Below are 26,000 nucleotides of genomic sequence, written 5' to 3' on the forward strand. Positions count from 1 at the left end.
AATGTATTGTCTTACGAACCAACAAATGATGATATTGTATCTTCAATCAGAGATTTCTTCCTTGAAGGCATTGTAACAACAATTGGGGAAATTGGAAAGCTTTATAGGAAAATTGCAGCTAACAATGGTTTAGAAGTACAGATGAAAACAAGAAAACAAATCAATAGTTTCATAGAAGAAGAGCTGTATTGGTATTATATGTAGCAATCTCAAAAGGGTAAATGAACCACATTAGGTCTCACTGAAAGTAATAGAAGAATTTGAGGATATTTAGAAAAATATGAGAACCCTTCTTGAAGCAGCTACGATTTAAGAGAGAGCTGTACTAACTTGTGAAAAATGGAAATTCACTGGAAGTTTTGAAGAAGTGAATTTGGCAGATGTTGTTCCAAAGGAATTTGTTCTTTTTTTTTACAAGTGGTGCCTTCAAGGACAGATGGATATGAAAAGTAATTCAGAAAAGCAGGATAACACTGTAATGAACAAGGCTCATAAATTGTCACAGATGTTTATATATGAAATGCTATCACCACAACAAGCTTCCTACACGAGCAACTTCTACCACACGGCATACCCACAAAATGCCCTTGTAATTGGCAGTTGCGCTCACAAAGCACACAGCTACAAGCAGCAAATTCATCATTCAACTTCTGCTTTCATGGGAGCTTCTATAGTTTGTGCTAGAGTCCTTCAGTTTCAGACACAGACAGCCACAGAGGTAATAAAATTCATGTATGAGTGTAGAGGATCTTACGTTCCCTCAGAATTGGTCAGAGTCAGATTTGTCTATTGTGCTACTGACAACATTGACTTCTTTGAAGATACCCTGTATGGTAAAGGCACTTTGCATGGTACAGTTATGGTGGTGTAGGAGTCAGATGTCCTAAACCCAATTGGAATATCAGGACCATCATCACTTTGATCACTGCAGAAGATTCCTCAGTCCCTGTCTCAGGTCATGTCTTGCAACATTCCCAAGGGTATGGACCACAGAATCATGTAAGCAGTCAAATCACTGATTATTCAGAGAGGAATAAGGTTATTTTAGATTCCAACAGGCTGAGGACCTACTTTGGATGATGGATAAATCTTGCCAATTAGTGATTTTCAAGAATGTTTCAATGAAGAGTTGCTGGATACGCATTGTAATCTCACTGAAGAAACTGATACTGATGAATGTGAGACAGAATCAGAACTACTAACTACAGTTCGGAACTTTGTCAGCTTACAATTCCATTATAAGTGATCCTACAACTAAATAAACTAGAGTCTGTGTACTCCCACTCATAGATGGCAGCCCAACAAGCACACAAACACAGCTCATATTCATGAATGAGTTGGAGAAAATAAAACCTGTTGTCACCCCAAAGCCAAAAATAGTTGTAACATTGGATCTTGGCTTTTACACGCTTGTTTTAAAATAACTATTGCTAAAAAAGACTTGTCAGAGAACTGGATGCTTAAACCAGGTGAGCTACAAATAATAATGGAGATGCTTTGAGCTATTGGTTCTTTCTTGGATTGTACAGCATTGAGGCCACCTTAACAGTACTTTATGATGTGAATGTTGTGTTGAAGATTCTATCAGTGAAGTGCGTAAGGAGAGCAGTTGAAGCACACATGTCACTAAGGTTTGCACTTTTCAAATGCATCATCGATGAATTCTACAAAGAGCATGTTGAAATCAATGAAAAGATGGAACCTGAGCTGAAGTAGTTACTTAAATGTTTACAAGTGGATGATTCCCAAGAAACAAAATCAGTCCATAATTACGTTGTGACAGCTCTGACAAATTTTAATGTGATGGCCAAAATGGAAGCATTTGAGGCTAACGGATCTCAAGAAAAACCATAACTCAGAGTTGCCTTTCAGTACATTCATATGGTGGACACAAAGGGCCTCATTACAATGTTGCTGGCCCGGAAGAAAGGGTGCCGGTAAGCTCAACAGCACTCTTGTTTTTGGACCAGCAAAGTATAAGTCATCCTGTCAGAGCCGCTGTGCCCGACAGGTCTGACCCTGCCGAGTACAGCGGCCACGGTAGGCAGACTTTTCACGGGAGCACCGGCACCATTGCTAATGCTCCTGTGTCCCCCTGTATGGGAATGGGGATTAACAAATGTACCGGCCCCTCACTTCCTGGCTGTCGGACTTGTAATAGCCCGGTGGCACCGGGAAGTCAAGCGCCAGTAAATTATTACGGGTCCAGTGCACCAGCAGGGTTACCGCCGGACCCGTAATGAGGCCCAGTGCTTTCATTCATCAGATCCGTCTGAACTGCAAACTGGGATTTACACCTTGCTTCACTTGAAGAGTTTGTAAAGTACTTTGATAAACTATGCAAGTATGATAACATGGTACTTAGCAGAAATGAAACAGCTTGAAAGCAAACTCTTGGACTTTTGGAGTGACTTTCAGAAAGGCAATTGGGCAGTATGCAAGACAAAAGTACCCTTTTGTACTTTAGGTTCAGATGAAGCTCTGGGACATCAAAACAGAGCAGTGAAAGTACTTGGTGGTGTAGTAAATATTACTAAAAAAAACAGGCTCTAGAACTATTCCTTTCAGCCTCTCCTGAGCTGTCAAGGCTGTCTACAGAAGCAAAATAAATTGTAGGAATCACATATTACGAACAGTCCAAACATTACCAGCTAAAAGCATCCAAAGCAGCAAGCCAAAACGAAGATGTTCAACAGATCTACAACTCGATAATGACATTGACTAATCCTGTGAATTATGATGGAAAAGAACTCATCAACATCTCGACAAAGGCAGTTTTTGACGGATTTCAGAAGGACACATCCAGAATAACAGAAAAACATTGCCAAATGTACCACAGCTTTAAAGACCACATTGAATCAGAAAGTTGCAGCCTGTGAGCACCAATGAAGAAAGAGAACCTTCGGCTGTGTAAAAGTGCACACAAAGTTGTTAAGACAAAGGTATCAGACACCATAGTATAGTTGAAGGCAGGTTGTTCTTTGTTCACACATTTGCTGATTTCTTCACACAGTGGAACTGACATTGATCTACAGGAATGCTTTAGTAATCACACATTCTCTGCAGTACCTCTTTCAAGGTTCATCTTAGATGGTACATTGATTTTAGCTGCAAACAAAAGCAAGCTGATGAAGATACTGGAAGAGGAACAACATGCAGAGGCTTCTAACAACATGACAGAGGTCTCTTCATTTGTTACTGAGGCAGATTATCTGTACCAGGGAAAACATATTCAGCAGCTGTCCTTGACAGAATAGCAGAATTTCAAGCACTGCAGAAACCGTAATGTGTGAAGACATGCCATGACTTTGCAATTGAATTCAACAAGAAAATAGAACCTTATCTGCTCAAATATGATGAAACTCAATTAGTACTTGATACCTACCTAGAAAATAATTCACTCAAGAACTCTATGAAAAGGAAAAGATCATGAAAAGCAACACCTGTTGAGTACAAAATCACGGATTGTACAAATATTCAAACATTGTCCATAAGAACCTTCCTATTGCATTCCTAAACTAAGTATGAGTTAACAGCTAACCTCTCAAATAAAGCAATTCTGTATGCACAGAGGATAAAAAGAAGCCTGGTAGCCAGTTGCAGAAATGATGCCAAGTCATCAGATGGAAATGATATTGGCGACATTGGAAGCACACATCAGGAGGCAGACAGAAAAATAATTCTTCATTCCCTTTATGCGTCACGTCGTCATACTACTATCCTCCAAATTCTTTCACATGATACCGATTATGTTTCTCCTATCACTGTGGTGGTCACTGTTTTTCCCATCCAACAGCATGTCTGACACAGGAGTTGTAACTAATAGACGATTTATAGATCTCAAACGTGTGTGCTCCTGCTTAGGGCATACAAGAGTGCATGCATTATTAGGCCGTCATGCTCTTTCAGGGTGTGATGTTACCAGGTGCTTTACGAAGAAAGGAAATCTATCTTTTGGGAACGTTTTCAAGACTTCAGATAAAGAAATCCTTGAAGCTTTGGGAAGACGTAGATGTCTAGAAGAATTTAAAAAGGAAGATGAACGATTGATAGAGCGATTCATTTGTCAAGTCTACTCGCCAGGAACAAATATTTTGGCCATTGGTGAACTGCATTGGGTGATGTTCACAAAAAAGAGATGCAAAGTGAAAATCTGCTGCCAACAAGATCCTCTTTAATACCATGCATTTTAAGGACTCATTACAAGGTGGTAGAGTGGCGACGTGCTGATCAACAACACCTGAATCTCCCAGAGCCATCACAATTTGGGTTGGAGAAGGCAGATAATCAATATTCTCCTACTATGTGTAGGCTTCCATGTGCACCACAATCAATCATACCGCTGGTATGGTGTGCATGCATGAAAGGACGGTGTGCTGCGCATTGAAAATGCCGAGTTCAGTCCCTAAGGTGAACAGAACTGTGCAACAAAGAGCTCTCTGATAGCAAGGATTTTGTAGATGATGAAAATGAACTCTGGGACTCAAAAGATGACCTGTAAAACCTTAATTTCTCTCTTCAGATGTAAATAGCTATTGTAGTTTTAATAAATAATTTATTTCAATGAGAAAGTTGCACATTATTTCCAACTTTCTAATTTAGTGATTATACAGTTGAAGGTTAGCAATGAAGTAGCAATCAGTTATGTGGCTACATCTCAGAAACTGTGAAAGATATAGAAAATATTTTTTAATGAACCTTTGTATTCTTTTGATCCTATTTAACCAAAAACCTACTTATCACATTTTTCCTAGAACCACCCTAAAAGCAGTTACAGCTCAAAAACGAAATTAGTATCCGTAACGACAGCCACTTGGATTAATGACCTGACACGGGCCCTCTGCCACAAATTCAGACAAAACCCCTGTTAGTACATGACTGTAGGCTTCATTATTAATGCACCCCCAGTAGACATACCTTCCCTCATTCAAAATCCCACAGACTAGGTTACTGCAACAGATACCCCTCAAATAATAAGTAGAAAAGCATATGGTGTTTATAATGCTGACTTTTTGTTATGTTAATATGACGTATAAATGTATATTTAGAACTGGAAGAGGTAGGTCTTCAGCGTACCTAAGATTAGATGGTCTTCTATGGCTTTTGGAGATAGCTGTTGGTTGTTCCACAGAAAGGCCATTAGTAAGGCAAAAGTGGCACCTCGTAATTCAGTTTTCCAAAACTAGCCAGACATGATCAGAGAGCAGCTGAAGCTCTCATGTATATACTGGAATATAATATTTTAATTTGTAAATAAAATAGACTGGAACCTGATTGTGTAGAAGGTACTATGTCCAATGCACAAGGACTCATATTTGGCTCTGGGTAGCTCTGGGAGCCAGCCGAGAAGAATGAGGCCGGGAGAACATTGTCTCCTTTAAGCATGAGATACACCACTGCACTCACAAGTCTCTGCAGATGATGCAGGTGTAATTGTGAGGTCCCAGGCAAATACTATTTCCTTGTTCAACTCTTGATATATCCAAGGAGTAACAGCCTGACTTTTCTGGTGGAATAAAACATAAACCGGGGAACCGGATTCAGCAACTTTATATGACTGGACATCTGAGTCACAGAAGGTTCTAGTCACAGAGGCCATGTTACATGCCAAAGATAATTGTGAATACATGTAAATATCAAGGTTTGTTACAATTATTGGGTGCTGAAGAAATGCCTAACACAGCAGACCAGATTTCCTTGGGACAGGTTCAGAGAGGTACTAAACATGATTATCTAAATCTTATTAGTAACCCGGCAAGAGACAATCAGAAGGCAAGAGCCATTCTGATTGGCTCTCGCCAGGTCCCTACCTGGCCGGGAATCCCTTCATCGGGATTCCACAGCCTTTGTTCCCGGCGGGGCGTGGCAGCCCCTCAGCCAATGAGGAGGCTCGAAGCGGGGCCATCCCCGCTCCGAGCCTCCCCGCGGCTGAGAGGCTGCCTTCGCCCCCCGCCGGGGACTCGGGTAAGGATTTTTTTTTTTTTCTAAATCCCCTCCCTCCCTCCCCCCTCTCCCCTCCACTTACCTTCTTGTTCCTGCGTCCCCGGCGGGGGACGAGGAAAGCCTACAGCCGTGTGGAGACTCGGAGCGGGGCCATCCCCGCTCCGCGCCTCCACACGGCTGGAGGCTTCCCTCGTCCCCCGCCGGGGACGCAGGTACGTTTTTATTTTTTTTCTCCCCCCTCCCAACCCCACTTACCTTATTTTTGATCCTTTTTCGGGAGCGGACGCACTGGGAACACTTATGTTCCCAGCACGTCCGCTACCGATGCCCGCCATGGAAAGGGATAAACGACTCCATTTTCCCTTTCCGTGGTGGCGGCCATTTTCTTGGTCGTTTTTTTTTCTCCTGAAACGCTGCAACGCCGAAACGCTGCAGCGTTTCAGGACAAAAAAAAAGCTTTTAGTGCCCCGGTCACGCAATTTTTGCGGACAGGGGTACTAATAGCAATAGAACCCTCGCGTCGGGGGCATTACCGTCTCAGGTAATGCCCCGGGGCCTTCGGTAATGCCCCCGACGCTCGGGTTCTATTGCTTAAGTGGGTTTCATTTGCTAATTGTATGCGGACATCCATGTATCGATTGCAAAGAGGCATATTTTGAGTTTACTTGTGAAGTTCGGATGCTGGGGCTCAATTTGAAGATAAGTTGAGTTTCGTTGGGAGAACTGTTGAACAAATGAATAACTTTAAAAAGAGGGATCCTATGAAGATTAAAGAATGAAGATGACAGGCCAAGACCTGCAGAACTCCACCGGTGAACTGAGAGAAAGGCGATCAAATGGAACGTCAACAGACCGTGTTCTCATCCAGCAAGGAAGGACTCAGCCCACTGAAGAGCACAATGTTGCTATATTCTACAAAATCTTGTCTGTGTGTAGAAACAATTATTTCCATCAATTTGGCATGCTAAGGAATATTTTGGAACCGGTGATAATCAAACATAATTAAATATGTATGCAATCACTTTATTTCAGAATCATGACAAAGTCAATGCAAATATAACATTAAATTAGTACCGGCGAGGCTCAATCAGAATGTAACAAACATTCTGATTGGCCCTCACCAGGGCTTTACCCGACTGGAAATCCATCGGCCGGGATTCCTTTCCTTTGTTCCCGGCGGGGGGTGTGGCAGCCCCTCAGCCAATGAGGCGGCTTGAAGCGGAAAAGCGCTGCTCCGAGCCTCCACACGGCTGGAAGCTGCCATCCTCCCCCGCCAGGGATTCAGGTAAGTATTTTCTTTCTTCCTCCCCCCTACCCTGCAAACAATTACCTCCCGGTCCTCCCAACCCCACTTACCTTCTTTTTTCTCGTTTTTCAGGAGCGAACACACTGGGAACACTTCTGTCCCCAGCCTGTCCGCTCCCGATGGCCACCATGGAAAGGGAAAACGGATTCCGTTTTACCTTCCCCGGTGGCCATTTTTCTTACTTTATTTTTTCTGTTCCGAAATTTCGGTCTTGTGGGCCGGGGTACTAATAGCATTTTCTCATGCCTATAACTTTGGGCCCCGCGCCATTACCTGACTGGGTAATGCCCCTGCGGCTTGGGGCTTATTGCTTTAATAAATATTGCACACAATCATGAACTCAATTAGAAAAAACATTAAAGCTCACACATGTGTGCAATAATACAGATTCTCAAGTGAAACCCCCGTAGATGCTTGTCATCTCTATTATCCACATACACAACTTATACACTTTGAGGAGAGAAAAGGTGCACCAGGTAAGGGCTTTCCCCTACTGTCTCCAGTAGCGTTTCTTATTTTCTAGGCATGCCACATGAAGTGAATATTAACGGATTGTTGCACTCTAGACAAACGGGAGAAACATCATCTGAATGGTTCCTTTTAATGTACATACTCTCCATTTTATTGAACAGGGGTTTTTGAAGAGGTCCTCAAAGGTCTTGCTAAGATAGACATAATAAAATCAGATGAAATATCACCTCAAAGAAATATTATCACAGATACACCCTGAGGAGACATGCGTACCATGCTTGCATCTAGATGTCATGGTTACCAACGGTTGGGAACTCAGCCTAAGCATGAGCTAAAGCATCCTTGCCCGACGTGGGCTACCCAACCCCAAATACGTTTCTCTACTCCCTAACTGGGATTTCTTTCCACAAAGGCCCTGCACATGGAGGTAAGAGCTATTGTCTCAATGAAGAGCACTGTGCAATGATTCCAATACATCCCCTCAAGTATCCTCAGGTCCCTTTTAGCCATCCTCTGAGGATCCCCCCACATATATGGGATATCCAGCACCCAAGACCGTTCCTTTATATGTCTAAACCAGGGAAGTGCCTGGGCCCAATGCTGACATGTGCCTAGGAAAACCCTGACATTCAGCCGCAACCTAACCCAGGCCTCCAAGGACTTTAACCTGGCAATTCGGTCAATTTTTCGAAGAGACAATTCTATTTCGAGAGGGAGCATAGGCGTGCCAACTGTTGTAAGTGGGAAAAGGACAGAGCCCCTTTAAGAGGGAAGCTCAGGACTATGGGAGGGAGAGGGAGGCAGGGGGAAGGTGGAGGAGCAAGGGAAGGGGAAAGGCAGAAACGTTATGGAGGAATAAAGAGAAGGTTGGAGTGTACACGGGCTCCTGTGTAGTCATTTGATGTGCGTGAAGCGGCCCCATTAAGGGGGCTAACAACAGGCGATGAAGGGAAACGAGCCCCTGCAGTGCCATGAGAGAGGGGAGCCCAGCAGTAACGGTGGACAGGGCCCGTGTGCCCAGCAGTATCCGGGGGCCCGTGTGCCCGCAGTGATCGAGGGCCTGTGCGCCCACAGTGAAGGTGAGGCCGAGTGCCCAGCAGTTTTGCAGGGCCTGTGTGCCCAAAGTGAAGTAGGGCCCGTGCACCCAGCAGCAGAGGAGGAGGAGGGCCCGTGCGCCCAGTGTGGAGGACGTGTGCCCCATGAGAGAGCAGAGGCCCGTGCGCCCTGCAGCAGCGCAGAGGCCCGTGTGCCCCACGAGGAAGCAGAGGCCCGTGCGCCCTGCAGGTGGAAAGGGCCAGTGTGCCCGCCGAGCAATAACAGAGGGCCCGTGCGCCCAGCAGTGATCGGGGGCCTGCGTGCCCGCAGCGAAGGGGGGCCCGAGCGCCCAACTGTTTGTAGGGCCCGTGTGCCCAGCCGCATCCGGGGGCCCGTGTGCCCACAGTGCCCGAGGACCTGTGCGCCCAGCAACGTAGGAGGGCCGTGAGCCCAGTGGAGGAACCAACGGCAGCAGCCCAGGAGGAACGACCTCGCGGGCCCGTGTGCCTGGCATCCACCAAGAGGCCCGTGTGCCTCTGGAGGGAAGGACCAGCGGCAGCGGAGCCGCCAAACAAGAAGGGAGAAGACCGCGTCTGCAGCACCCGCGTCAGCACAGCAGGCCCAGCTGATCCACCGCTTCATCCTGCCATCGGCAGCAGGAAGAGAGGAGACAACGGACCGCGGCGGCCACACCCCCACCAAGTAAGGTGTTCTGTCGGGGGTCGGGAAGGGAACGGCCACAAACCAGGGAATCCCTGTGTCTCCCACACAGTGAAATCCAGAAGAAAAAGGGAAAGGGGAACCCCCGTGTCTCCCAAACAGTGACATTGGAAAAAAAAAAGGAAGGTAATCCCAGTGTCTCCCACAAAGGATGTGACATTAAAAAATAAAATTAAAAGGGAATCTCCGAGATCCCCGTGTCTCCTACACAGTGACATCAGAGAAAAGGAAAGGGGAATCCCTGTGTCTTCCACAAAGTGACAGTCAAACAGAAAGGGTAACGCTCGCGCAAGCGCAAAAAAAAAAAAAAATAATAATAATAAATAAATATATGTATAATAAAATATAGAAGGAACAAACTTGGGATACAAGGAAAAGAAAGAGGTCCCAAACGAAGCAAGGAAACAGGCCCAACAGGGTCACAGGACACCCTGCTGGCCCCGGAACGCCAGCCCACGGGCCCACTAATGGGTCTCATGAAGGAAAGAAGGGACAGCAGCACACGTGCGTAGACCACACCATGCAGGCCACCGGTGCAGAAATGTGACAGGCCTACAGAAGGACAAGACCAACACAACTTGTGCATCACCACGAGGATATCCACAAGGTGGAGAGCCATCACGCCTCTCAGACCCCTGCAGACTACAGAGGACCAAGGGAACCCATTTGAATACTACCAGCAGCCCACGAGAGGAAAGCTGTGCCTGAACTGCCGCTGCTCAACACGAGAAAACGAGTAACGACGGCACAGGCCAACCAACTGCCCATGACCATCCAGAAAGCCAGGAGCGAAAGCCAGGAGCGAAAGCCAAGAGCGACAACCAAGGACCTTCCGCCACGTGGAGCACCACAACGCGCCCACACCATGACTGACCACACACAAGCAGACGCCGATGCAGGCACGCATACCCTGGCAAACTGGGGCCCCACATCATATGCCGCTGCCATGAGAAGACCCGACCCATTCGCCTTGAACCCGCACCACGACCAAGGAACAAGATGGGAAGAATGGATCGAAGAGTTTGAAGACTTTCTAGGTGCAATTGGGAACCAAGACCCGCCAAACAAACTCAGCATATTTAAGAACTTGGCAGGAAAGGGGGTAAAGGACATCATCAAGACCATCCCAGCTACAGACAAAACCACGTACCAACGTCTCCTCAATGCAGTCAACGACAAACTCATAGTAGGATCCAACAAAGACTACGAACGCCTTGCATTCAACCAACACAGGCAGCGTCCACACTAATTGATCAGAGAGTTCGTCATGCGTCTCAAGCAGGAGATAGGAGACTGCGACTTCTCCAACTTCAATGATGAAGAAGCCATAACACTAAGGATCATAGAAGGGTGCACCTCGTCAACGTTCAGAAAACATCTTCTCATAAAGCCCCTACCCCTAGCGAAAATACTCAATCTGGCAAAAACATACGAGAGAGTTGACGCACAGGCAGCCGCCATTGAAATGAAAGTTGAACGCGACGCCATTGCGGCCCTCACGGAAGAGCAACCGCAATACTCTGAGCCCACTCGACCCTGGAGAAGGAGGAAACTGAGAAGACACTGGCAAGAAATCCTGAGCAAAGAGCACTGCCACGGACGAGGGTGGAAACACACCCACAGACAACCATACCCAACCTTTGGATGAACATGCTGGCGATGTGGCCAGGAAGGTCACCTTCAGGGAATGTGCAGCACAGGACCGCTCACAAGCTCGGTATGCCAACCCTCACCCCAGGCAAGATACCCGAGTACACCCAGTGCACGGTTAGACATCAGGAAAGACATCAAGGCCATGAACACCAGCCCACCCAGAGATCTCAGGCATGCACACCCTCTCTACCCTGAGTTAGCCCACCACAAAGGGGACGGACCGGCACTTGGCACACAAACCCCACCCGTTCTGCAAGAGGACTATGAGCTCCACAACAGCACAGTATCCTTTGAAATATCGTACCGGGGGGGGGGAAATGGAAGTCACAAGAAACGTCAGTACAAGGCAACCGTACCAGACAAGGGCGGAAGAATACCCCCTAGACAAACCCCAAGACCATGCCGTCCAATGGAGGATGGCACAGGCAGAGCAGCCTAAAGGACAGTCACGAACATGACCCAACCCAAGGAGACCACAGAGTGCCGGACACCATCCGCATGATACCGAGTCCCGCCAGAGGACACAGCCGTCTCAGACACCGGACAGCACTACAGCACGCACTCATCAGCGTCCACTATAGGTCATTCAAAGTAACCCACAAGAAGGACCACATGCCCGAGCAAGAGGCGGGAGAAGCAAGCAAAGCCAGAGGACAGACGAATCGCGCAGACCCCATCCTAGCGACAAGGGACAAAGAGCAAATGACGGTGTCTAGTCAAATGGTCGACAGACAAATGATCGACAGACAAATGGTCGACACAATTTGGTCGACAGGACAAATGATCGAATTTTTTTTTTAGTTATATATATATTTTTAGGTTTTCGTTTAGGGAAAAAAAGGGGTTTTTAGCAAAAAAAAGGGAGTTGAGGGGGGACCCCCCAAAAAAAAAAAATGTGAAAAAACAAAAAAATAAAAATTCGATCATTTGACCTGTCGACCTTTTGGTGTCGACCATTTGTCCTGTCGACCATTTAGATTCGACCAATTGACCTACAACCGCAAATGACAACTATGACAGAAAACTACGGCAAAATGACGCCAAAGGACTCCCTCCTCCACGAGCTATACTTTGAAGAGCAGGAACCAATGAAAGGAGAGGCGATCGAGAGGAAGGAAAAGGAGAGAGCAGAGACTGATGAAACACAACAACGAGAGAGCGTGGAAGAGACCCAGGAGCAATCAAGCAGGCCCCACCGAGCCACAAAGAGACCCCAACGTCTCATCGAGCAAATGTGACCCGGGAAGTCTCATGTTAAGCAAGGGGGAGGTGTTGTAAGTGGGAAAAGGACAGAGCCCCTTTAAGAGGGAAGCTCATGACTATGGAAGGGAGCGGGAGGCAGGAGGAAGGGGGAGGAGCAAGGGAAGGGGAAAGGCAGAAACGTTATGGATGAATAAAGAAAAGGTTGGAGTGTACAAGGGCTCCTGTGTAGTCCTTTGATGTGCGTGAAGCGGCCCCATGAAGGGGGCTAACACCAACCCCGGGGGAATTGGGATCTATATGCTTACTCCAAATCACAACACACCAAACCCCCCTCCAGCCATCGACCCAGTCTCTTTGGGGCCCATTCACTGAATCATATTTACTGCTTTGTCCCCTCCTCGCCTCTCATCACCTCCCTTCTTGTGCCTCTCTCTAAATGGGTCCCCTGCTCCCATATGCCTGTTCATCTCCCACCCCCCACACCACTGACACACCACCCCAACCTCCTTCTCTTCTTCCTCCTCCTTAGAACCTCGTCTCCTCCTTGTTTCTCTCCGGCAAGCTGCCCCCCCCTCGCCACTTATCCAATCACTTGACCTGTTATTACCTACCATCTCACTGCCCGCAGCTGCACTGCCCATGCCCCCTCCAGGTCTCCGTCTCACACGAATCAGCTCACAAAGGGGAATCGAAAGTGGCGTATTCCCCCAGTACTGGTGTTGGGAAAATGTGGAGGCGGTGACTCGCTTTCTACAGCAGTCGATTCATATAGCACTGTTTCACCCTAGGTGGATAAAACCATCCATTGATCTGGCAGCAAAACGTGCATTTTAATGGCATATTTCTCCCACCCTTTTCCACCTGAGCAATTGTGACATGGGATTTGTGCATGTGATCACTCCACCTTCCTGAAGTAGAAATCCTAACTCCTAAATAATCAAAAGCAGAGACCCTTTCGAACTACCTTCTCTCCCGCCTTCCGTTTTTTTCTCAGCATTTAGCTCGTACCCAAAAGCATACATTTGGTCTTTCAAACATTAAGGTATTTAGCTATACAATTGGTTTCAAATGATACTATGCCACTGTACTGGGGTATTTTGCGTTCTGGTCAGCAGGACAGTGTCATATGTAAATGCAAGTCCAGGGGTCCGAGTTTTAGCAATACTGGGAAAGTCAGAGTTGGGGCCCTTCAGCAAACCATCAAGGCCATTGATAAACAATGAAAAAGGGATGGGCTCCAAGAGACAGCCCTGTCTGACACCCAACTCCACTGGGAGCTCATCCATCAAAATCGCACACAGGGAAAATAATCCTCATATATATGTGTGAAATAGCCTGCAGCAGGCTTGACACTTCCAAGACCAGGCCAATGAATCTTGAAGTAGCTGATGGTACACAAGAGTCAATTTAAACACAATAATAACACACGAATGGTAGAGCGCCACCTATGCCACATACCCCACAATATACAGCACTTACCCATTGATCAGGTAACCTTCACACCTGCTTCCTTCACACACCTACTCACTCTGCTTATCACTCCACCTACCCTGCTTACCACATTAACTAAAGTGCATATCCAACCATCTGCTCCACTTCTTCCTTTACTTCCTCCATCTACATGCCCGTTCTACTACCCACGTACCCCCCCACCCCACCTACCCGCATAACTAACCACCTGCCTTAATCCCCACTCCCTGAAGTTCAAACAGAAATGTTCAGCACAAAGTTATCTTTCCCACCCAGAGTGTAGGCCACACCAAGGACCTCATATTGAGCAACACAAATAGTGACAAACAGTTTATCTCCTCCACCCTTTAGAATGGTTGAAGCAGAACTCAAGGCTGTTTACCATCTAACAACCAATTGTTTTAGCAAAGCCAATTCTCCAAAGAACAATTGAAAAGATGGACGATTATACATTACAATAATCTTATCTGACCTCATAGCCAACAAAACTCCTTTAAGAAAGGAATGCACTGTTGTCAAAGAGAAATATAATTCAATTGTTTTTAACCCTCAATTGTTTTTAACCCTCAAGGAGTTTTGGAATCTAGAAGCATTGTCAACCACCTGATGAAACCCATTTCTACCCCTACGAAACTTAATGGAAATAAACACCTAGATGTTCAGGGCCCCCAATATCGTGTTCCATTACACTTCATGCCACCCTCCCCTCCACCCCCGCACCATCAGGTACTGCTGAACCCTTAGAAGAAAGGAGGCAAGCAGAATCCTAAGGAGTTACTATATTTCCTAGAGGGCAGGAGAGCCATGAGCCACACGGCTCTGCAATCACCTGGTATCATTTTTCTCTGAAAATCTGTGAAGTTGGTGGAGACAATTTACACTTCTGAAAATCTGGTCCTTCATACAATGAAGACCCACACCAGCCAGTTTCGATGATTCCTGGAAGCCCTTCATGAGGGTATGAAATTATTAATATTACTAGAAAAGTGTGCTTTGAGAAATCATTTACCAAAGGTAAGCCAAAAGAAACAGTACACGCAGGGAGGGCAGCTAAACCACATTCAGAGGGCTGGATATTTTTCACAATAACTTTAAAGCGACTCGACGAGGCCAACTCCATCATGATGGCTCAATCAAACCAACAAAGTTATTTGGAATAGGGCCCGGTGGAGGGAAAAAGCAGCGGGCTGTGCTCCATCCCTGTCTAGACAAGAGCAGGCTCAAGCAGGCATTGCGTGGGTGCTACATGCCAACCAAGCCTGTAGAGCTTGCGCGATCAGTGAAGGGATGTCGGGGTGTGACACCTGGGAGTTCCACCTGAAAGCGAGGTGCGCTGAAACTCTAGGAAAGGAGCAACATCTACAATGAATGCACCCCTGCCGAAGAAACAGTGGAACTAAAAAGCACTATAGTCGAACTCTAAGATTTCTTAAAATCAGCTAAATCTGAACATTGACTGAAGGCATGGGTTCACTTCAGAAACAAAGTAGCAGTCTGATTAACCGATAACCAGAAATACCGACTATATAGGGGGCTAAACAGGGTAGTTAAGGAATAAGTGGAGCAAGTGTGTTGTGGGTGAGAGGGAAAGTGCAGGGGGTGTATAATGGTAACTGGTTGTGTTGGAAAGGTTTTGGCGTCAGGAAAGGTAAGGGAAGGTATTAGCAGGGTAGGTGGAGGGGCTCTGGTGCTGAGGAAGCGATAAGTCTTGGGTATCTGCGGTGGGAATGTGCCATAGTTGCTGCCGTCTTCATGTTACCGCAGTATGTAAGCTCAATAGGTGCTGGGAGCATGGAATAAGTGGAGGAGTGAAGAGGGTTGGCGAAGAGATTGGTGAATAGGGAGGAAGGAAAGGTAGCTGATAAGCAGATTGGATGGTTTGGCCAGCAGAGTGGCATTTTAAATATGTGAGACAAAGTGGTTAAGTTAGCTTGCTACTTGGCTGGCAATGTGTAGCAATAGGTTGATGCTGCTATGAGGTAGTGTAAGCAGTGAGGGCGTTTTGGACGGGGATGGGTGTGAGGAGTGGGACTTTCAGAGGTAAGCAAATACTATCAGTCATGTATATGCCAGGCAATGGCTATATTTTGTATTTTATTGCTTAGTTATTATTTATTTATTTATTTTATTTATTGGACATTTGTAGTGTGCCTATACACAGCTGTTTCCATGTGCCACAAGACAAGATAGGGGGCAGGGGGAACATGGGCAATCATAAGACTACAACAATAAAGAAACAAAGGAACGACTATGTCGGCCTTGTGAGAATCCTACCGTGCAAGTACATAACAATGTGATAAGTGCAAGAGGGTGGGGGGTGGAGGAAGAAGTGCATAGTGGGGTAGTGCTGGCAAGTGCTTTTCAGCCCAAGGCAGCAAGTGCAAGGTGAAAGAGGGGGTGAGGCGAGGAAGAGTGTGGTGGACAGGGAGGACTACGTTGGGATGGTCCAGTAAAGGAGCCCGAAGGCAAGTGCTGGCAAAGGAGGCTGGGAGGGACTGTTGGGTGGGTGGCCTGTTACCTGTATGACTCTGAAGGGACCAGGCCACAGTCGCACTGGCAGGAGGAGAGTTTAACCAGGAAGGGGGATAGGGAAGGAAGAGGAGAAAAGGAAGGTCTTCAGAAGTTTCCAGAGTTTAAGAAGATCCGGCTCAAGTCTGTGGGGTGGTCCAGAGGGAGGCGCCATCTGAGGAAAGGGATCTACCCCCCACTCTCTGCTTGGAAACCTGCAGACATTGGAACCAGAAGACCAAAGGATTCTGGTTGAGAGGTATTTTGGGAGAGAGAGCTGAATGTAAAGAGGTCCCATGCCCCAGACAGCCTTGTGGATGATGCAGAGGGTTTTGAATTTGATCCTTGCAGCCACAGGGAGCAAGTGAAGAGATTTCAGGGCTGGGGGGAAGTGTTCCCTGTGCTTGAGGCCAAGGATAAGTCTCACAGTCCTATTCTGGATTGGTTGGAGGGGGCAAAGGGAGGAAAGAGGAAGGTTTGGGAAGAGGCTAAGTGCAATAGTTAAGCCTAGAGAGCACCACGGCTCTGGACACATTGACCTTCTGGGGGAAGGTGAAGAAAGGTAGAATGCCCCTGAGATGCTTGATTCCATCTTTGAAACAGTTTTAGGGTAATTAGACAAACTACCCACTAACTACAATAGGAACAGTCTTCTGTACCTTTCTGCTAATGTATGGTGGGGGTGTATGGCAAAAGTCTTGGTTTTGCTTAGAACCAATGAGTAAACAAATAAAATGTGAGTTTTTGTAGGAGGATAATAAATACCTTTGGGGGGAATGTGAATATTTGGATGGAAAATAAAGGGCTACATTAAGGCTATTGAATGTTTGGAGTACACATGAGAGCATTTTCTCGATAATTGATAATGTTAACACATTCAAAATTATACTTAATACGGAATACTAAATGAGATAGTTTTGCAGTTGGCAGATGGAGCAGTTTGAGGTTATACTTTTCAGATCATCTTGGTGCTCTTTAATTACCATTTCTGGGGAGAGTTCTGGAGCATTTTCAGGACAAATTAGGGTGGTAACAGAAAGAATGTTGTAGTGTAGTGTAATTTGGCAGCCAATGAAAGGACATTTGGGGAGGGAGTTAGTTTATATGGCCGATTCAGGGATATTTTAGGTAGTAATAATTAGAGTACTCTGCTCTAGAACCTTGAAAAGTCTTTTGTGCTAGATGGAATTACAATAATAGATCTTAGACCAAATAACCGAACCGACTGAAAGAATATGGGGAAATGCTACTTTATTATCAGTCAATAAAGCAGGGTTAACTGGCAGACATCGGACTGATGTTTGCACACTCACACAGTAACTAGATTACATGGAGGTCTTACACCCCAATGTATGTTATCTATGATGTCATCCTACGTTGCAAAATACAGAACCCATCGAAGGGAAGGATTGGTTAAGGGAAAATATCTACTTATGGGACTCATAAGGATTAGTGCATCACTGGCCACCCCTTGTCTGTAGAGCATGCCTTGAACTACCTCTAAATGCATAGAGTACTGATTAGGATGGGCAAAAATCAGGGAATTGGCTCTTTCAACCTTGTATGTTAGGTTGCCTCCCCAACTCCACTAATTGGTTGGCATATTCCAACCGCACGTGAAACGAAACTTAGATGCATGAATCCCACCAGACTACTCCATATTTTCCCAATTAGACCATCATCTGTCATCAGTAGGCCATCAGCCAAAGTCTTCCGTCTGTAGTTGACCTTGTTGCTGCTCACTGTTCTGGAGCATTCAAGGGAGTGTCAGCACACCACTATTTTAGCTTAAAGCTCTAATGAATAGTCTTTGTTTTCGACCTCTGGATCAAGTGTGCGTGGACCACTAATGCATACATTTCAGCGTTCCATTTACTGCTATTTGATTCAATTATGCAAGGAGCTGTTGCTCCTTTTGGCCTCTAGTGACTTGCTCACTCTATCTCATATGACCTTTAAACACTTTTAATTAACCAGCAGTTTGGTTCTCACAGATGTTTTCGTCTTCCTTCATCTAAGACGAATATCCCACATTCAGAGCTTATCCATGTACTCCCTTTGTGCTCTGTGCTTATCCTTTAAAAATAGAATCTTCGCTCTGGGCCAACCTTGACTCATCGTTCGGTCCGCTTCACAGGACTGTCATTTCATGCCTTCTGACTCTTACAACTTTGGCCTTTTTCTGAGGTAGCTTAGTTATATTCAACGTGAACTGTCATCCATGTTCCTTATATGGCCGTCCTTGCCATAATATATATTCCTCTATAGCAATCTTCTATATGTTTTCTTTCTACCTTGCGTTTCTGCGTATTTACAGTTATTGGTCAGTAAGTTGCTTCATTTCTGTGTAGATTCATGATCACTTTAACTTCAAGTTAATGTTACTCTTAGTGCTTCAGTTACTTCATTATTTAGTATTTTCATGTCGTTTCAGCATAGATTCATATAACTTCTTTATGACCTCACATTGTCATCGTCAGATTTAATTTAACATCTATTCACGATATTCACAGATGCATTCTGACATCTTGGCCGGCAACATCCTTCCATGTAACATTCTTCCATGCAACACCCTTCCACACTTGCAGTGCGAGGGTATATTCTGCATGGACACATAAGTATAGGGTGTGTAGTTATACTGGGCAAAAGACACAATGTTCTAATGTTCAAATCTTAGAATTAGTTGAATCGCCACAATATCTTTGAGTACTCAAGAAACAGCCATCCAGAAGTATGAATGGTGATTTATTGTGATCACAGTCGACACGTGTTTCGAACATTCAGTCGTCCTCAAGGCAATAACTAATAGGGATAAATCCCTTATGGCATAGATTCTGACACTTGCGTTTTAAGCATGTGCCTATTCCTTGAAAGTACCTAAAAGGCACTCTAGAAGAGCCCCATTGTTGCAAAGAAATAATTTCTTAGTTCAATCATGTGATCAATTTAGCAGATCAATATAACGTATTATTACCTAAAACTGAGTGTAGATGGGATAAATCCCACTTGCAGCAACAGTGATTTCTCGGAGAAACACAAGTCGTCTGTGATCACAATAAATCACCTCTCATACTTCTGGATGGCTGTTTCTTGAGTGCTCAAAGATATTGCGGCGATTCAACTAATTCCAAGATTTGAACATTAGAACATTGTGTCCTTTGTGCAGTATAACTACTCACCCTGTACGTTTGTGTCAATAACTGTTGGAGGAACTTAGGGGAACCTCCTGTGTAGTTTTTGCAGCATCGGACCACTTACACTACTAGAGAGTTGAGCGCACCCCAATTAATCACCCCCCTTCCTTATAAATTGGATTGTATATTCTGTATGGTTTGTATAAGTGCATAACGCATCTCATACCCTCAGTGCAGTATAGAAACAATACAGGGGCTCCCATTGATAGCTCTTCTTCGACTGTTCCAATATGACGGTGGCGAGGGGACTGGGACTGGCCGGATAGCGCCTACCTGCTCCTCTACAGTACTGTTTGTTGAGACGTTATAATATATTGAACTACTAACTTAATAAACTTGGGACGGCATGGAAACACACTTAGGAGCAACTCTGCTTTCAAAGGCATTACGCACATTTAATGTGTGGCAATTATCAGATACTTAGGGATCGAACAGGAACATTCCCTCTGCTGCGATCCAGGACTCGTCCTGCAGGTCAAAGATGATTTATTTATCAGATATAGGTAATATAACGTAAAGCCAGCCAGTGCTCAGTGCAAAGTGCAGAAATAAAATACAAGTTCAAATAAAACACCAAAGAAATAAAGCAATTCCAAACTGAACTTAACTGGGGGAAGAGAATAAAAACCATGGACAAATGAAAGCAACTACCCAAATGATCCTCTAGAAATACAATTAATACCTGGATAACTAATAGGTGGCATTGTGCATCTTTTCAGTGCACCGTGGATTCAAATGAGGGGTTCCCTCCTTGTGGGGTTGGGGGGGATATGTGCTTTGGATGTCTTGCATGGGCGTGTTACCATTGTTCTGGAAGTCCACCAGTGTATTTGTTTTTTGGGTGAATCAGCATTAGGAAGTTGGCGGAAATGTGTAGTCAGCAATATATAGATGCTCCTGGTTGATTGGCAGTCATGCACAAGAAGAATTATTCAGTGAACAAACACATTCCTCGGGGAATGAACTGATGAAATGACAAGGAGAGCGGAATGTCACAGAATCATGAGATCCATCCTTCAATCCTATCCTTTTTGGAACAGCTCATTTTCAATTGGTGCTTTGCGCCACACACATCTCTGATTGACAGGAATGAGCTGTGCTGCATGCCTGGCTGAAGGATGTGTTTTGCTTCCCTTGGCAACAGGAGTAAAAAGGAAGACCTTTCCACAGTAGGGGTTGCTGAACTGAGACTGTCCTTGAGAAATCTCAGACGTTGCACAGAACACCTCACAGTCAGGGAGTCTGGCCGATTGCACAGTTTGATGCTGTTATGCTTTATAAAGCAAAGCTATCTATCTGGTACAGATCCAGCTGTCTGGGGCATTGCAATCACTGGTGTCCGTTCAGTGTTGGGGATCATATAGCAGTGCCAACTCTCTTTCCCTGCTCTGTTAAAAGGGGAAAGCACTTATTTGGTGGACTATGCGAGTGTTGCACATTCCCATAGCTGTCACTTTGGGGAGATGTGTTAAAAAGGGGATACAGGCAGTTATTTGTCTAAGAAGCACACTTCAGAGCAGCCAACCTGCCACGAGAGACAGCTCCATCCAGTCCAGAGTTCTAGCCAAGAGCACTTGGGGTTTTCAGGCATTTTGGTTCTTGTTTTGACAACTTACATCATACAAAGTGTAATAAATATAAGGAGTGGCTGTTGGGGTTATTCCCCATTACAAGGGGCAAATTCCACCTTTATACATAAACACAATCTGTCAGATTATCAACGCTTTGCATTATAGCAAATGAGCAGGTACTTGAATGAAAAATCCTAAAACTGGAGCAACGTTGGAGCTGCATAGGGCATCTTCAGATGCGCATGCGCAAATGTGATTCACACGGATTTTTTTTCCATTTTCCCGCAAAGATTCTGCGAGCATATCCAGATTAGCTCCAGTCCGAGGCTTTGTAATGAGTGCAGGTCTCAGCTCCCCCCCCCCCACTCCCCGCCCACTCCCCCATATCTCCTAATTTGCTCCAGTGCAAATCTTGGAGAATCACGCTCAGTGTTTCAAGGTCTGAACCCAGTGCTTAACACCCAGACCACACATCAAGCCCTTGAATAACAATGTTATTGCTGGAAAATCACAGATAGAGAACAGATCAGCTATTAAGCCAGCTCAGCGGGTTGAGGGGCCGCTGCTGCGATCTATGTGTAATCAGCAGGTTCGAATCCCGGCCAGGCCACCTCAGCCTTTCATCCTTCCGAGGTGGATACATGAGTCCCAACTTCGGGTGGGATGGTTAATGCGTGCAAGTATGTCCTGTGTTCAGCAACTCATTATCATGTACCCACCTTACCTCCTCTGCCCTCGCCTTCCCTCGCTGCCACCTGCACGCGCTTCTTTCCACTGAGCCCCGCGGGTCCGTGCCTGCTCTGCGCTCCACACTGCTCTCGAACCGGAGTGTGTGTTACTGGGCACTGAGCGCCAAGTGTGGGCAGTGTGACACCCCCTTCTGCGTGTGCGCTGTCTCCCATTGAAAGATTGAGTTACTTGCTGAACAACAGTCACGAGGATCACGAAACTTTCCTTAGTTCAATACGCGCCTGCACGCAGGTGGGCTTCCGAGGTGTTTCTGTGTGCTTTCATTTAGGTGCCATGGCTACGGATGTTGGCGATAAAAAGACCCTCCAGGGAGCAATCAAGAATGCCATTTGAAAGCAGATCCGTTCGTGGGACTTTGTATTGAGCCAGGAGCTGAGAGACGTGGGTGAAGCGGCTATGTAAATAGCCGGTCAGATAGTACAGCGAGTTGAGTCCTGGCCGCTGCTATCTGTGCGCAGGTTTGAAACCTGGCAAGGTCAACTCAGCCTTTCATCCTTCCGAGGTCAATACTTTCAGTGCCACTCCTGTATGATAATAATGTCACCTGTTATTTAAGCGCTCCGAGACGCATGGGAGTGTAGCGCTTTATAAGAAATAGATATTATTATTTGTTTTAATTAATATTGATTTATGGTTTCAAATAAACCTTTATCAAACAGTCAAACATTAAATGCCACTCATCAGTATCGGAAAAGGTCCAAAAATAAACAGTAAAAAGAAATCCAAACTGATTAAACAATCAACTCCAAAAGTTGCAAGAGAGAAATGGCAGCCGACAAGCTCTCTCCCTGAACAGAAAAGACCAAGAGGGTAATTCAAGGAAATTCGCAAAAAAGTGGCGCACGCGGCTGGCGCACATTGTGCCCGTGCGAATGTCTGCGCCAGCCGCATGCACTAAAATCGATTTCCGCGCACAGTGTATTCATGGATTTTAGCCTCCAAAAGCAGCCGTGGCGCAGAGTGGCGCAGCGAGCCTGCAGCAGCGCCAGTCACGCCCCCAAGAACGCCCTCGCGCAAGGAAAAGCCATCAAAATCCCCAAAACATCGCAAAGGGCTGCGCCAACCCTGGACCAGTTTACCGGACTGCCAAACAGCAAACGCCAAGCGGGGAACGTGTATTACGGGTTTCGCGGTAACTTACACACGCGAAAGGGCCTGTGCGAGTGGGGTACATGTATTTCAGGGGTGCGCGGGAAGTTCCACATGCGATTGGGCTGGGTACGTGTATTTCAGGGGTGCGCGGGAAGTCTCACACGCGATAGGCCCTGTGCGAGTGGGGTTCGTGTATATCAGGGGTGCGCGGGAAGTTCCACACGCGATTGGGCTGTGTACGTGTATATCAGGGGTGCGCGGGAAGTTCCACACGCGATTGGCCTGTGTACGTGTATTTCAGGGGTGCGCGGGAAGTGTCACACGCGATTGGGCTGGGTATGTGTATTTCAGGGGTGCACGGGAAGTTTCACACGCGATTGGGCTGTGTACGTGTATATCAGGGGTGCGCGGGAAGTTCCACACGCGATTGGCCTATGTACGTGTATTTCAGGGGTGCGCGGGAAGTTTCACACGCGATTGGGCTGGGTACGTGTATTTCAGGGGTGCGCGGGAAGTTCCACATGCGAATGGGCTGGGTATGTGTATTTCAGGGCTGCGCGGGAAGTTTCACACGCGATTCGGCTGGGTACATGTATTTCAGGGGTGCGCGGGAAGATTCACACGCGATAGGGCCTGTGCGAGTGGGGTACGTGTATTACGGGTGTGCACAGGAAGTTCCACACGCGATTGGGCTGGGTACGTGTATTTCAGGGGTGCCTGGGAAGTGTCACACGCGATTGGGCTGGGTACGTGTATTTCAGGGGTGCGCGGGAAGTTCCACACGCGATTGGGCTGTGTACATGTATATCAGGGGCGAGGGAAGTTCCACACGCGATTGGCCTGTGTACGTGTATTTCAGGGGTGCGCGGGAAGTTTCACACGCGATTGGGCTGGGTACGTGTATTTCAGGGGTGCGCGGGAAGTTCCACACGCGAATGGGCTGGGTACGTGCATTTCAGGGGCGCCCGGGAAGTTTCACACGTGAATTGACAGTGTGGGTCCTCCCAGGTGTCCCCCCATCCACGGCCCCTGCAGGCAGCCCACACCACAGGGGACTACCCTGCACCCCTGGTCATGTTCCACAGGCAGCCCATCCACCATGGACATGCCCCCCAGCCAAGCCACATGTCACGTCGCAATATGATCACCAACCCATGTCCCCCAGCACCCCCAGCAGTGTGGGGCACCTGCCAGCAGGCCCCCACTCATGTTACACTCATGTCCCCCAGCACCCCCGCCCCCCAGCAGTGTGGGGCACCTGCCAGCAGGCCCCCACTCATGTCCCCCAGCACCCCCGCCCCCAACAGTGTGGGGCACCTGCCAGCAGGCCCCCACTCATGTTCCCCAGCACCCCCACTCCCCAGCAGTGTGGGGCACCTACCAGCAGGCCCCCACTCATGTTCCACTCATGTCCCCCAGCACCCCCGCCCCCCAGCAGTGTGGGGCACCTGCCAGCAGGCGGCCCGCACTCATGTCCCCCAGCACCCCTGCCCCCCAGCAGTGTGGGGCACCTGGCAGCAGGCCCCCACTCATGTCACCCAGCACCCCCGCCCCCCATCAGTGTGGGGCACCTGCCAGCAGGCCCCCACCCATTTTGCACATCTGCGTGCGAATCGAGGAAAGGCCCTCAGCGCGTAAGCGCATCAGCACGCGTACGCGATTTCATTGGACCAAAGGCCCTCACAGCGTAAGCGCGTCAGTGACGTGCGCGCGCGGGCGTTACCCTGTACCCGGGTGCATGTAACACATCCGAGAACTGCACGTCCGAGTGTCAGCTCGTGTAATTGGCGGATATGGCCTTAGCGCGTATACGTGGAAGTGACGTTGGACGTGTGGGCCAGTTCAAAAGGTGCGTGTGGGACGTCATTTACTTGTACGTGCTTTTCGTGGAGAGCCAGTGGGTGGATTCTGTACTTCTTGTCAGTTCACACGTGATTTTCTTCACAGCGTTTCCAGTTCGTACTCCCTGTTACCTCTGACAGCTTTTTTCTGTTTTTCTGTTGGGCCTGTTTCCTCATACAGCGTTCACTTCTACTTTTGTCCTGTCTCCTCAGACAGCGTACAATTCTTCTTTTGGCGGGGGTGTTGCCAACGCGCACACGCGCGTATTTTTCACGCACTTTTCACTGGCAGACGGTGAGTCGCGCACGTATTTACCATCTGTGCTTGCCCCGTGTGTCGCGTACCCCTTCAGAGGTCATTGTAGGCTGCGTGTGACACGCACACGTTCATTATTGTGTTTCTGGGTGCCACAGCATAGTGCGGGTACATTTTTCCACCACGTGGTCTACGAGGGGTAGCGTGCACGTTATTTTCTGTATTTGGGGTGCCTGTGCGTTGCGTGACCCGTCATCTTTCCCCAGGGGTCACATTCAGCCTTGCTAGAGCACTAGGGTACGAATTCCATCTAGTACCCTACCCCTTTGACCCCCAATTGCCCAGGACAATATATTACTGCAACTCCCATACGCACAACAACACCAGTGCCATGGCTGGGAGGCGACCAAGCAGTAAGGGTGGCAAAGGTGGCCGAGCCTCAAGAGGTGGGCGTGGTGGGCGCGGTAGGGGACATGGCTTGGATTTGCAGGGTACCCCTATCCCCCCATGTGTGGAGGAGCAGTCAGGGAGACCATGCCACCCCCCCCCATGGTTGAGGGAAACGTGGCTGACACCATCCCTGCTCAGCCCTTGTTGGACCGGCCCATTGTGGCACCTGACCTGGCACAGGGTGACTCCCAGGCTGACTTCCAGGTCACCAAGTCTAGGCCACGTGTGGCGGTGCAAGTCGCTGTCACCAGGCCACGTGGATCAATGGCAGCTATGTCATCTGCTGCCCCGAGTAGGCAGGGTGGGGAGGCTCCAATCCACCCCAGCTCTGACTCTCCCAGCCAGGACAGTGTTGGTCCCAGTACATCTTGATAACGTTGCCCCTGACTCCATCACACACCAGCCAATGCCTGCACCAAGTCCCATTGTCGGTGTGTATTCCCCCACTCCAACTGCCCAGTCCACCGGTGCTCCTGCCCCTAGTGGCCAGAGCGGCGTAGGCCACTCAGGATCCCCACCACCTTCAAAAAGGAAGAG

The 26,000-nt window shown here is 47.4% G+C and overlaps 1 protein-coding gene across 1 annotated transcript in view; it reads right to left on the reverse strand.

Moving 5' to 3' along the window:
* Window positions 1-21,957, reverse strand: part of LOC138472655 (mucin-5AC-like) — a 515,681-nt gene extending 493,724 nt beyond the window's left edge. The window contains exon 1 of the mRNA XM_069610941.1: window positions 21,799-21,957. The gene's annotated coding sequence lies outside the window, so the exon portion shown is untranslated. The remainder of the gene's footprint in view (window positions 1-21,798) is intronic.
* Between the last annotated feature and the right edge of the window lie 4,043 nt (window positions 21,958-26,000).

Source organism: Ambystoma mexicanum, chromosome 8, assembly GCF_040938575.1.
Source record: "Ambystoma mexicanum isolate Mex_15411 chromosome 8, UKY_AmexF1_1, whole genome shotgun sequence".
NCBI lineage: Eukaryota > Metazoa > Chordata > Amphibia > Caudata > Ambystomatidae > Ambystoma > Ambystoma mexicanum.